We start from the raw sequence: 14,973 nt of genomic DNA, 5'->3' as shown, positions 1-14,973 counted from the left end.
GGCTAAGGTTAGATTTAACAGGGAGGGGGGATTGTCTGACTCTTTTCCATGTAAAAGTGGAGTCAGACAAGGTTGTATTCTTGCCCCTTTTTTGTTCTCCCTGTACATTAACAATCTGGAGCAGTTTCTTTTGGGCTTAAAGCCAGACTCCCCAAGGGTCGGGACGCGGCAAATCCCTGTCCTGCTTTATGCAGATGACGCGGTCCTGCTTGCACGCACACCCGAAGCCTACAAATCCTGATAGATGGGTTTGTCAAGTTCATGAGTAACCTGGACTTATCTGTCAACCTAGGCAAATCATACGTGCTCCTGGCAGGCAAAAAATCTTCCTCTAAATTCTCTTACACAATAGGCACCCATTGTTTAGAGGAGGTTAAAACGTTCTCCTATCTTGGAGTAACCTTTGATGGTGCTCTTCAATTTAACTCCTTGGTGGCAGAACGTTGTAGCAAAATGATTGCCTCTAATGGGGCAATAGCTGGATATGGCAGGAGGCTGGGCAGATGGCGTCCGGAACAGGTGATGAACTTGTACGGCTCAATAACATGCTCCAAAGTAAGCTACGGGGCAGAAGTTTGGGGCTTTGTGAACACCACTAGAATTGAAAAGGAAGAAAACAGACACCTGAAATCTATCCTGAGGGCACCACCCAGTACTGCTGGATTCATAGCTCACAGGGAGCTAGGGAGGCCATACCTGGTCGATTTGTTAAAACTTAGGCCAATTGTGGCCTGGCTAAAAATCTGGGTAAATCCAGACGCGCACTTAAGCAGAGAAATTCTATTGGACTGCTTAGGTAGGACTCACTGCATGCGCATCCCCTGGCTTAAATATGTGAGAAACACCCTTGAGGATCTAGGGTTTGGAAACCTCTTCAGGAACCCCACAACCATCACAGCACAGCACAAGAAACAAGTAGGGGAAATTTTCCTAGAGCGGAAAACCCAATGCCGAGCTGAGGCTGAAGGAGAGAAAAAGTCTGTGAGGGCTTATAATCTGGTGAAGAGTGTGGAGGGTATGGAGCCCTATCTGTATCTTGTGCATAATACACAGGATAGATTTCTCATGTGTCGTCTCAGATTGAACTTACTTCCCTTTATGTTGGCTTCACCAGCAGGTTTCACCACGTCAATTGAGCAGAAGGGACCCTGCGGCTGCGACAATCGGTCTCCGCAGGATTCCCTTCATTTTATCTTGCTTTGTCCCTATTTTTCTATGCCCAGGCGCAGATTCCTAGTAAATATCTTAAAAAAAGCCCAACTGGAACACGCCAGGGATGCATTAGTCTTTTTGCAAAAAGCTTCTGACCCGCTAACCTTGTGCTGCGTTATGAATTTTATCAAGGTTGCGGTCCGACTAAGGATGACAAGGGGAGAGGAATGAAAGACTTGGGACTCTCTATTTTAAAACTCACGGCCCTGTATGTTGGTATTTTTATTGTATTATTTATGTACAAGGATCTAGATTAATATTTAATGCTTTTTTAGCTATGTATATGTATGTGTGCTTTTATGGTGTTTTTTAATCACCGAATAAAGATTCTTGAATTGAAAATTGAAATTGAAATTGACTGCTATTTTAGTAATGGCGTCATACGAAACGGAGCAGAGAGAGAATGTGGCGCAGAAAACAAAAGGTAAGATTCTATAATAAGATAAAGTGTATGTTATGTGTTTAATAATATAAAGTAGTGATACTGTATACTTTATTGTTTTTGTATTCTGGCGTATAGTGTTATAGTTTGCGTATGTTACTGTTGAATATGCTAATGAATGTTTTTTTATAGCGATCGCACATACTGAGGTAGAGAAGAGATTAATGCGCATTAATGAAAAGGTAAGGGTTTCTAAAAATTATTAAGAGTATTTATTGTGTAGAATGTTAATATTTGTTCCAATTACATACTTTATTGTTTTTTTACCCAGCTGTGTGATGTTATATTTTTTGTGTTCTAAACTAGTATTTGTGGATGTGTGATGCCTGATGTCTGACGACTAATACTTGTGGCTACTGATGTTTGATACCTGATGCTTGTGGATGTTTGATACCTGGTATTTGTGGTTGTCCGGTGTTTGTAGTTATCTGATGCTTGATATTTGATGATTGTCAATGTTTGATGCTTATGTCTGATGCTTGTGAGTGTCTGATGTCTAGTATTTGTAGATGTCTGATGCCTGATGTCTGACGCCTTATACTTGTAGATACTGATGTTTGATAGCTTATGCTTATAAATGTTTGATGCCAGGTATTTTTGGTTGACTAGTGTTTGTGGTTGTCTGATGCTTCATATTTGATGCTTGTTGATGTTTAATGCTTAATATCTGATGGCTTATGCTTGGGTATGTCTGATGTCTGTGTAAGTCTGATGCTTGTAATTGTTTAATGCACAATGCCTGTTGTTTAATGTCTGTTACTTGTGATGTGTAATGCCTGCTGTCTAAGGTTTAATGCTTGTAACTGTCTAATGCTTGTGGATGTCTAATGCTAGTGAGGTAGTATGATGTTTTTAGTTATCTCATGTTTGATATTTGATGCTTGTTGATGTTTGATACTTAATATCTGAGGCCTTATGCTTGTGTATGTCTGATGCCTAATGTCTGTGTATGTCTGATGCTTGTAAATGTTTGATGCATAATGCCTGTTGTTTGATGTCTGTTACTTGTGATGTCTAATGCCTGCTGTCTGAGTGTTATTGCTTGTGGATGTCTAATGCTTGTAAGTGTCTGATACCAAATGATTGAGGATGTTTAATACCTGATACTAGTGGATGTCTGATGCTTAATGTCTCTTGCTTATAGGTGTGTGATGTCTAGTATTTCTGGTTGTGTGATGCTTGATATTTGATGATTGTCGATGTTTGATGCTAACTGTATGATGCTTATGGGTGTCTGATGTCTAATATCTGTGAATGTGTGATGCCTGAATTCTGAGGACTAATAATTGTGGCTAATACCTGATGCTTGTCGATGTTGAATGCCTGGTATTTGTGGTTGTCTGGTGTTTGTAGTTGTCTGATGCTTGATATTTGAAGATTGTCAATGTTTGATGCTTAATGTCTAATGCTTGTGGGTGTCTGATGTCTAATATTTGTAGATGTCTGATGCCTGATGTCTGATGTAGTGTACTTGTGGATACTGATGTTTGATGCCTGATGCTTATCAATATTTTATGTTTCGTATTTGTGGTTGTCTGGTGTTTGTGGTTGTCTGATGCTTCATATTTGATGCTTGTTGATGTTTAATGCTTAATATCTGATGGCTTATGCTTGTGTATGTTTGATGCCTAATGTCTGTGGATGTCTGATGCGTAATGTCTGATGCCTGATTCTGGAACCTTCCACTGATTCCTATCGAGTTGTAATGTGACTGTATGATGATTGATGTCTGATACCAAAACATTATGTATATCTGATGCTTGATATCCGATAATTGTAGATGTGTGATGTGTCACACTTGTGGATGTCTGATGTCTAACGTCTTATGCTTGGGGATGCGTAATGTATAATGCTTGATGTTTGTTGATGTGTGACGCCTAAAGTCAGATGCTTGTAGATGTGTGATGTCTGATGCTTGTGGATGTTTCATTAATGATCTGTAATGCCAGATGTGTGATGCATAATGCTTGTGGATGACTGATACCTAATGTTTATGGAGGTCTAATGTGTGTTAGCTGATGTTAATAGATGCATGATTTCTGATGCTTTAAAATGTTTGCAGCCTAATATCTGATGGGTAATGCCTGTGGGTTTTTGATGCATGATATGTATTGTTTAATTTCTATTGCCTGTAATGTCTGATGCCTGATGTCTGACATTTAAAAATTGTATGTAGATGTTTGATGTTTCATTCTTGTCTGATGCTTAATATTTGATGATTGTCGATGTTAGATGCTTAATGTCTGATGCTTATGGGTGTTTGTTGTCTAGTATTTTTAGATGTCTATTACCTGATGTCTGAGGCCTTTTACTTGTAGATACTGATCTTTGATACTGATGCTTGTGAATGTTTAATGCCTGGTATTTGTGGTTGTCTGGTGTTTGTTGTTGTCTGATTTCCCTGGTATTTGTAATTGTCTGATGCTTGATATTTGATATTTGTCGATGTTTGATGCATAATGCCAGTTATTTGATGTCTGTTACTTGTGATATCATATGCCTCCTGTCTGAAGTTTAATGCTTGTAACTGTCTAATGCTTGTGGATGTCTAATGTCTGTGGGTGTCTGATACCCAATGATTGTGAATGTTGAAAACCTGATACTCATGGATATCTGATGCTTAATGTCTCTTGCTTATAGGTGTGTGATGTCTAGTATTTGTGAGTGTCTAACGGCTGATGTCTGACACCTCATACTTGTGGTTGCATAATATCCGATACCTGATACTTGTAGATGTCTGATGCTTGGTGTTTGTGGTTGTATGGTGTTTGTGGTTGTGTGATGCTTGATATTTGATGATTGTCGATGTGTGATGCTTATTGTCTGATGCTTATGGGAGTATGATGTCTTGTATTTGTGGATGTGTGATCCCTGATGTCTGACGACTAATACTTTTGGCTACTGATGTTTGATACCTGATGCTTGTGGATGTTTGATACCTGGCATTTGTGGTTTTCTAGTGTTTGTAGTTGTCTGATGCTTGATATTTGATGATTGTCAATGTTTGATGCTTAATGTCTGATGCTTGTGGGTGTCTAATGTCTAGTATTTGTAGATGTCTGATGCCTGATGCCTGACACCTCATACGTGTGGACACTGATATTTGATACCTGATGCTTATGGCTGTTTGATGCCTCGTATTTGCGGTTTTCTGGTGTTTGTAGTTATCTGATAATGGTTGTCTATTGTTTGTGGTTTTATGATGCTTGATATTTGATGATTGTTGATGTTTGATGCTTAATGTGTGATGCTTATGGGTGTCTGATGTGTGGTATATGTGTATGTCTGAATCTTGATGTCTGACACCTCATACTTGTAGATACTGATGTTTAATACCTGATGCTTATGAACGTTTGATGTCTAGTATTTGTTGTTGTCTAGTGTTTGTGGTTGTCTGATGCTTATTTTGATGCTTGCTGATGATTGATACTTAAGGTCTGATGGCTTATACTTGTGTATGTCTGATGCCTAATGTCTGTGGATGTCTGATAACTGATGCTTGTGTATTTCTAATGTCTAATGGCTGATGCTATCTGTATGTGCTCTTTAGCTTTGTGTCTGTATATGTATACCTCCTAATCCACCACTTTATCTTGTTATGCAGATGGTAGTCTGTAAATTGAGAGTGTTAGTAGCGTGTACCCTTTGTGTTATGAATAGAAGCATAAATGAAGTCAGGAACCTCTAATGAGGAAAATATAGGTATAGAGTCAGAAATATACAGTTAATGGTTGCATGATTTCAAATGCTTTAAAATTTTTGCTGCATAATATCTGATGTTTGATGCTTGTAGATGTTTGATAGTAGACATAAAATGCCTTATGCTTGCGTATATTTGCTGCCTAATGTTTGTGGATGTGTGATGCCTAATGTTTGTGTATTTCTGATTTCTAATGCCTAATGCTTGTAAATATCTGCTGTATGATACATGTAGATTTGTAATGCATGAGGAATTTGTCCATCTTTGTCCGCTTTTACCTCAGAATTTTGACAGTGCATTTCTGTGTATGCGTCTCTATCTCCTATTTCTCTTTTGCTGTACGTATTTGTTTCTGGTCTATTAATACATTTATCCTTTTCTTACTATGTGTGTTTCTCTCTCTACCTGTATCTGTATCTTCGTGGCTAACAATGGTCTTCTATCTGCATCATGAGGCTTCTACCTATGGGTACACAATCTATGTGTGTATATAGGTAACTATATACGTATATTTTCCACATTAGAGTTACCTATCTTTATCTATGGCTCTATTGAGAACACAATTATACACACTATAATACTCGAAATATCTAGTTAATACTCTTTTAAACTGCAAACTAAAATAAAAGTAAACTAAAGACAATTGATGTGTACAAGAGACCCCTGTATGCACCTCCTAAAACAGCATGAGCCATCTGTTTTGTTTCTATCACTTCCAGTCGTGTCACCTTCCTAACCTTTCACTCTGGCCTCCCAATTAATGGCTAGCTACATGTTTCAAAGAAGGCAGGGGGAGGGCGGTGTGGAGGAGAGCTTTGTTTTCGCACTAGCAACAAGTATTAGGAAAAGAAAGGAATGAGTTGGCTGCATCCTCGGTTGTATTGCAGACGGAAATGCGCAAAAATGTGTTATTAGTATAAGAGAGTGCACATATTCATAAAGTGCATCACTGCTGGCTGCATCCTGCAAACTGCCTCAATATCTTCAAAAATAAAATACGTCAGGCAACTATTTTAACAGGCAGTTGTATAACTAAACTGCGCACGTTAGTTTTCACTGTGCATGTGTTTCTTTGGGCGCGTGGATTGATTCCAAGCTACCTTGAAGACTCTGTGCTGGAGTTGCTATGGATGCCTTTTTAATACCGAAATTGTGACATTGTATTTATTTATTACTTTTTATGCGTTTTCATATAGCACAGCCTTTACCCGAAGGTCTGAAAGCGCAATTGTGACATTACAGAACATGTACCTAGCAGCTTTTCAAAGATCTATTTTATTGACAGCATCTTTAAAAGAATAACTGTGCAATCGCAAAATTGAAAAGTAAGCCACAAATAAAGCAATAACAAAACAGCAACTTTAATGTTTTAAATCCGAATCAGCACCCAATGCCGCACGCACAATACTTTTTAAATGTATTAAATTTTTAATGTGGGGGGGTTAGTAGATGAAGGATATTTTAAAGCATCTTTAAAAAAAAGTAAATATGCGATCGCAAAAGTAAAAACTGCACCGCAAGTAAAGTAATGACAAAACGGAAACCCTTACAATTGAAATCCGAGACAGCTGCTAATGATGCACGCGCATGCGCCATACTTTATTGTATTTGATGATTATTTTTTATGCGCTTTCATATAGCACGGATTTTACCGGAAGGTCTCAGAGCACAATCGTAACAATGCAGAACATGTAGCATGCAGGTTTTTACAAATACTTTTTATTAACAGCATCTTTAAAAGAATATTTATGCGATCGAAAAAATTAAAAGTAAGCCACAGAAACGTTTACGTTTAAAAACTGACACAGCCGCCAATGCTGGACGCATGCGCGCCATACTTAATTCTATCTTTTATTAATTTGTATGCGTTTTGATATAGCGCTGACTTTACCAGAAAGTGTCACAGCGCTTCACAATATGAACAAAACAGTTCGTACAGACAGCAATAGTGACAATTGTGCATGTATCAAAAGCAAACAAAGCACACAAGGTAATAACAAACAAACGTTACAAGAGGACTAACGCTAGGCGCAAGACATAAGAAAGTAAAGCAATTACAAAATGGAAACTTTGACGTTTAAAAAACCACACAGCCGCCAATTCTGCACACGTGCGTGCCATACCAAAGCATGTGCTTTCAATTACCACTCGCACACATGGCCGTGATAATTTAAAGCACATGCCACAAAAGCGCGTAACAGACACCAATAGGCCAGGGGCGGAGCTATGCACCTGCCTCTGACCTATGGTAGGCTCCCTTTCAAACAAACACACACGCAAACGCCAATAGCAGACCCGAAAAGAAAACACACACGCACAAGTGTGTGGAATTTAAAGGTCCATTTTCAAAACCCAGAGAAAAGGACTCTCGCTGCACGAACACTGCTGCGCAGTGTAACGCTAGGCGCGAGACCTAAAAATGAGGCCACAGAATAACATACTAGTTGGTTAGGCAATGATTGTAAAAAGTACATCCCAGGGCGACACAGGCTAAAATATTAGTTTCGCACAAGCGGCCGGAAAAATCTAGTGCGATTATCCTTATAACATTTACAACAACAATTTTTTTTTAATTTGATTGGGTAGAGATTCAATCACACGGGCAAGTTGGGAGGTCAGAAATAGAGTATATTCCAAGTGCAAAGGAAAACATACAGGGGATTAAATTAATTCTAAACCTCACTAAAATAAATCTTTGGCGTTGATTGGTAACAAAAGATAAATAAGGAGCTGTGCTTTCTTGATCAATTGGGCCTTCAAAGTACAATTTTACAGACACCTTTGAGACATTCATTTTATGTCGCTCAGCTGCTCTTTGGTTAAAATATAATGTCTTGATTTCTTTTTTGGATAATGAAGTGCAGTTAGATTGTGATATGACCAAATGACCCAAACCAAGGGAGACAAGGCTATTCTTAATGTGTGTTAGCCATGGGATCCTGTGGACATGGTCAAGAGAGAGGCAGTCTTCTATCAGCCTCTGAGTAATGTTCACAGATTCTCTCCTCCAGATCAAATGGCATAAACGTGTGGGTGCCAACCTGATTGTATCAGTGATATAGGGGATGTCTAACTCTGTATGGCAAGTAAAATTGGAGTAACTGGGTGGGAAGCCAACAAGCCTTTTCCAAAAAGAATTATCGATGGTCTGGAGGTTTTAGGGGTTAGCAATTCCCCAGATTCCAGCCCCATAGGTTGCTACTGATTTCGACTTGGCAGAGTAAACCTTTTTGACGATGTCAAGGGGCGTAGCGCCCAGTTTCTTAATAAAAGTATTTAAAGCAATGATGCTTTTCTCGAGCGCTAGACCCTTGTTTGTAATCATATGGGACCAGGTTAACTGTCTATCAAAGGTTGTTCCAAGATAGGAAAATGTGTCTGTGTGTGCTATTCTACGTCCTGATATCTGGAAATTTGGGGCCCTCTTTTGTTTACTCCCAGATATTAGGAGTAAAGTCTTCGCCTCATTAGTCTAAGCTACTCATGTATTTAACCTAGATTTCTAATAGCTGCTGCAGCGCTTGACCAGTGCGGGCAATTAGCACTGCATCATCCGCATATAGCAGTATTGGGGTGCGTGTTTTATCACTCAGTGATTAATTTGCGACAGTGGTTGCTGGTAGTAGGACATTAGCACTCCTTTTGTATTTTGACACTTGTTTTGACCCAGAGCAAGAGAAATAATGTCAGAAAAAGTGAAAGACAGAGGAAGAGAAATATAGGAAAGCAGTAACAGATTGGGAAAGCAGGGTTGAAAAAGTTAAAGTAGGAATGAGATAAAGAAAATGAAAGTGTAGGGGTGGGACAAAAGAAACATTAAGAGTAAGGGTGGGAGATAGAGGCAAGAGGAGGAATCGAGTCTAAGAAGCCTAGCAGACTCCTAAGAAAAGCTGAGTTTATTTGATTTTTACAAATGAAGCACAGGATTCGCAGAGTAGTTTGAGTGGATAGCTTGCTGTATTACATATAGTGAGTGTTTTGTTGGTGGAGAGTGATGGAGCAAGGTGATGAACAAGATTTTGTTCAAACTTGTGAAGTTAATCTCCCATAACGAGTAATTGAATTAACAAGCTTGTGGTGAAATTACTCATCAACTTGGTTTAAGAATACATTCATCATTACACGCTGGATAAACTAATGTGCTTTATGTTGCATACGCAAAGAAAAAAAAATAAACTAACCTTGTCTATTGTCTTTGTCAGTATTAAATGCGGCAGTTAAATTAATGACATGTGCTTATTTTAGGTGCTTATGTTATGTCTTTCTGTGATAAAGAGCTCATGGAGTTCCTGCTGTTTGAAAAGGAAAAGTAACTATAATGCTGCTTGTATGTGCTTAGGCTAGGTGACATAATTAACGGGATTAATTAGTAAGGGGGAGGGTAACAGAATGGGTCTCAATTCTTTAATTAATTGATGTCTTGTGTTTGTTTAATAATAGTTTCCAAAGTGAGGCCTAAAGGTGGTTCAGAAAACATGGCTGACAGAGCTGCAGATGCAAAAGCTTGTCCAGAGTGAAGTCTTACATATGCGCAGCTGTGAAGATTTTTATTGCAATGTCATCGTGAATTAAAAAGCAGTTCTTTGGTCGCGTTTCTGAGCTTGCTTTTAAATGTCAGTTTTAAATTCATTTCCTTATTAAAATGCTGCTTTCTTATTTTCTTATAAAATAAAGATTATAAAATGTAAATGCCTTTTCTTTATGAAAAAAAAGTTAATAAAATTAGATTTGAAGAAGACAAGCTGGTCTTGTTTATTTATGGTTTGGTTTCCATCAGTTGATCCAATCGCCTTAAGTGATTTGATTAATAGGTAATAAATGTTATACAACCATGGTAGAGATAAATAATCTGCAGTCGTATATAATAATGTAAATGATATGTGAATAGTTTTAATAATCAAATCACCAGATTCAGTTGCTCAAAAATTGTCTCATTGGTATTATGGGCCTTTATATGTGTTTCATGATTAATGGTGAGTATTGAGGTGATAGATGGTGTTTATGAGACAGTTTTTCAATTGGAGCACTGGATCAATTACTTGGTAGCAGAGTTACGGTTTCTATGGTAACTAGCATGTTACATGGTAATTACATAGGATTAATGTCTAAAAAATGTTAAGTTTGTTCAGTTGTTATATGTAGTTGAAAGGTGTTTTCCAGCAGTGTGAAAATTCCTGGTTTGTGCCGGCATGAGAAGTGTGACAGGTGAAGTTACACAGTGCATTTGTTCTGTTTCAAAATAGTGGTATCGTCGTATATCACAAGTGTTGTGGTCTACAGCACAAGTTAGGGGATTTTACGTGTGTAAGGTAGAATGTATAGTGAGGATTGTCTATGAAATTGTAGCTTTCGAGTATAGGGACTTCTGTCCTGTTTTAAAACTCACTGTGAAAAGAGTAGTAGAATTTAAGCTTGAGTGAAGGGTAAGGAAGCGTTGTCTATCTTACTGGCGAGTGAGGATTTCTATTGGTGGGTTAAAGTCCTACTGAAGATTTATGCATGCATGGCTAGGGATTTTTTCTGTATGATTGTGTGTAAATGAATTTGTAATGTACGATCAAGTGAAATTCTAAATTGTCTCTAAGGAGGTATAAAATATCTCTGTATGTGCATTTAGAGACAAACAAGTTCGATATTACCTGCTAGAAGGGTACAGTAGCCTTACTTTATCGACAAATTTAAATATTCTGTGAAAATAGCGTTGTCTATTTCACGTGAAAAGAATACTTGAATGTTTGGGAAAACCATCACTTTGTATTAGCGAAACAGACAAATGGTTTGTTCTTGTGGAGTTATTAATTGGATTCAATTGAAAGTTTTGTAAATATGGCGCTGTGAAAACTTTTTGTAAAGGAGGGGTCAGTTTAAGGAGTGAGTTGAAAGACAGAGCAGCTGCAGCGGTAGCATACGTCACTATTGTCGCGCTGCAATTGGTTAACATACGTCACAGTATTCGTGCACAGATTGGTTCATGTGACTAAGGCAAGCTTACAGCTGCTTGGCTCATCCTGAAAAACAGTAATTCTATTGGTTGAGCAAAATAGTGACGAAGCTTAACCTGATTGGTTTGTTGGTAAGTTTCGCTCACGGATTGGTTGGTGTTGCGGAATATCAAGGAAGTTGTTACGATCTTTTCCGAAGTAAGGGAAATTGTTTAAAAACATGGATTACTATTACATGAAGGAAAAAAAGAAGCTTTCATGGTTTCAGAAATGGAAAAATAAAATTAAACCTGACAAGAAAATTTCAACGCGAGGTGGAAGATTACTTCATAAGTACAAAACACCTGCAGCTTATATGTTGGGTGAATATGGTTATCATACTTGTCTTTAGATTGAGAATTGGATGAAATATACTGAAAATGATGGTGTATTAGCATGGCTGGAAGATGGATCATTTAACATAGCAGTTTTGAAAAATTTAAGAGAAAAAATGATAAAACTTGTACCAAATCCTAGACCTACTCAATTTGAAGCTTTAGCAGAATGGGAGGATGAAATGTTTGAATTACAACGAGAGAGCAGTGGAATATCAAGGGGAACAGGATTAGGTCTTGATAGAGAAACACATCAGGATAGAATGCGTCGATGAAGAAGTGCAGACATGTGTGATGGCTTGAATCCAGTGAGACTAATTGATGAAGTAACTGGACAACAGAGTACCCAAAAGAAAAATAGAAATAGTGAAGAAAGTGATTCAGAAGATGCGGTATTAGAAGAAATTTATACTAAAAAACGGCCACCTTATCAACCAGTTTGTTCATGGACTTCTCCAAGTGCCCCACAAAGAGAAATTATTGATGAGACATCCCCTGAAAGAAATCCAAATAATAGAACAACACCTGAAAGAGTAGAAACAGGACGTAATTCAAACATATCAGGAGAAAATAGTAATTATACTGAAACCCGAGTTCAAAGAAATGAAACCCCAAAAAGTGGAATTAAAACAGAAAGGTATGAGGGATTACCAGATACCTCAGAATATATTCGTTCTACAAAGGAATTAATACAGCAGTTAACTAAAAGGATGGAAGCAGTAACAGTACCTGTAACAATTGAACCTGTTCTTCCAGAATTTGACCAAAAGGAAATTAGACATTCAGCTTTAACTGTTCCATTAAATTCAGAAATACAGAAAGTAACTGAAACATTTTATTCAGACTGATATGCCTGACTTAACTTTTAATCAAAGTTTGTCATGTAAAACTCCAACTGGTGCAGATTCTGACTCTGGATCTCCGGAAAAGAGTCTGAGTAAAATAGATCTAACGCAAACCCCAGAATGTAAATTACTTGATGTTGGAAAACTGAAAGCAGATTTAGAGGAATTAATAATTAGTACGATTGGAACTGACAGTTTGAAGGCATATCAGGATGATGAATTATTATTTATTTGCAAAAGCATAACATGGAAAACGAAAAACAAATATGATCAATTAGAAGATATGGCTTCTGAATTAGAAGTAGATTTAAGTAAGCAGAAGAATTTGCAGAAAAATTATAGGGTGGATTTCTCTAAAAAAGACATTGAGAATATGAGTACTACAGGAAGAATCACTCATATAAAAGATTTATTTGTGATTTTGAGAAAATGGGGTGAATTAAGTAAATTGAGAGCGAAATGGACGAAGAAAAGAGATGAAGACAGAACAAGTTTAGCTTTTCCGGTTAGAGAAAAGGAAAACGCAGTAAATGAGTTTCCAATGAGAGAAATAGCAGGAGGAGGGTATGTGCATGTCCCATGGACAAGACAGGACATTTTACTGTTCACAAATGATTTCCCTCGATTAAGAAAAAAACCTGTAGAATGGTATCGACAGGTAGAAAGATTTGTGAAAGTTTCAAAGGTTTTGTGGGTTGATCTTGATGGATTATTTGACATAGTTGTCCCATCAGATCTTTGGACAGAATGTAAAACTTCTATAGATTGGCCTAGAGAAGAATATGAACGAGATAAAGTAACAGGTGCTCCTTCTCCAGAGGCAAGGAGAAAGTACAAACAGGTAATAGTGTTTTTGAAAAACAAGATTCCCCAAAAAGAGATAGATTGGGTTAAAATAGAACAATCCAAGAGTCTAAGGAATCAGTACATTCATTTTATGAACGATTACTGCTGGTATTTAAACAATACAGTGGTTATGAACATTTAAGTGAAAAAGACATGAGCCATTTTATATACAGATTTGTATATGGCTTGAGACCTGAAATTAGTGAAATGGTAAGAACTGGAATAGTTGGTTGGCAATCACACACAGTAGATGATATCTTGAGAAAAGCAAAATACGGTAGTGATGAAATAGATGCTAAATAAAAGAAGCTGAAAGAAAAAGCTATGTGGGTACAGGTAAAAGTGGCTGAACAACAAATAGCAACTTTAGGAAATAAGAATGTTGATCAAAATCAAGGGAAATTTAAAGGTAATTATAATAAACCACAATTGATGGGAAATATAGAAGAGTTAAAACAGAAACTCCCATGTTTTAATTGCGGCGAAATTGGACACTGGAAGCGTGAGTGTAAGAATCCGCCCAGAATTAATTTAAAAATACATTGTTAAATCCACAGATGCGGAATGAGATAAATGAGCAGCAACAGCTACAGCGACAGGTAGTGATTCAGCAAAGTCAGTTACCACAACCGCCACTTCCAAACTGTGTAAATGTGCAGAGATACAGTGCAGAAACAGGATTAAGCGGAGGTGAACAGGTAAACAGATCACCGAGAGTGAATGTGTCGAATGTATCTCAACAAAATTGGTTGAAAGAAGATGGAGGGAGTGAATCTGAAGATTACTTCTGACGGTGCCTGAGAGAGGAGGAAGAGTGTGTGCTTGAAGCCACTCTTGAGGTAAATCAATCTGGTCCATTTGTAAATGGTAAAGTGAATGATATAGAAATTACTTTCCTAGTGGATACAGGTGCTACCCGTTCTACTGTTAGATCAGTGGAAATAGAAAACCTTCCTCTCTCTGGAGATAAAATCCAAGTAGTAGGTGTAGCTAATCAGCAAATAAAAACAGATTTAACTGAACCAGTTGAAGTTGAAATAGGTAAATTTAAAGACATGCATAGATTTGTAGTTTGTGATAGCAGTCCTGTAAATCTATTAGGTAGAGATATTCTTTGTAAAATGAACTGTGCAATATATTGCTCACCGGATGGTATAGAGCTTCAAACTCCAGAAGAAGATGGGCTTTACAAATTAACAATGTCAATGGTTGAGGCAGAAGAAAGCAAATTATTTCCTGTGTTTGATAAAAATAATCTACCTGAAGAATTAAAAAGACACAGTGAATGTAAAAATGTGGGATTTCACTGGAGATGAAATGGGCCTGATCAAAAACGTAGATCCAGTACAAATAACAGTAAAACAAGGAGCAGATTATCCAAACATTCCTCAGTATAAAATGAAAGCAGAAGTGATTGAAGGAGTTACTCCTGCAATAGATCAATTCATAAAACAAGGTGTTCTAAAAGAAATCGAGAGTAGCCCATGTAATTCACCAATTATTGGAATTAAAAAGCCAAATGGAACTTTCAGAATTGTTCAGGACCTGAGAAAGGTTAATAAAATTGTTGTTCCATGTTGCCCAGTTGTACCAAATCCAGCGGGAATTTTTA

This window comes from Lissotriton vulgaris, chromosome 5, assembly GCF_964263255.1.
Source record: "Lissotriton vulgaris chromosome 5, aLisVul1.2, whole genome shotgun sequence".
Classification (NCBI taxonomy): domain Eukaryota; kingdom Metazoa; phylum Chordata; class Amphibia; order Caudata; family Salamandridae; genus Lissotriton; species Lissotriton vulgaris.
The sequence above is the reverse complement of the archived record's forward strand: the minus strand, read 5'-3'. Positions refer to the sequence as shown.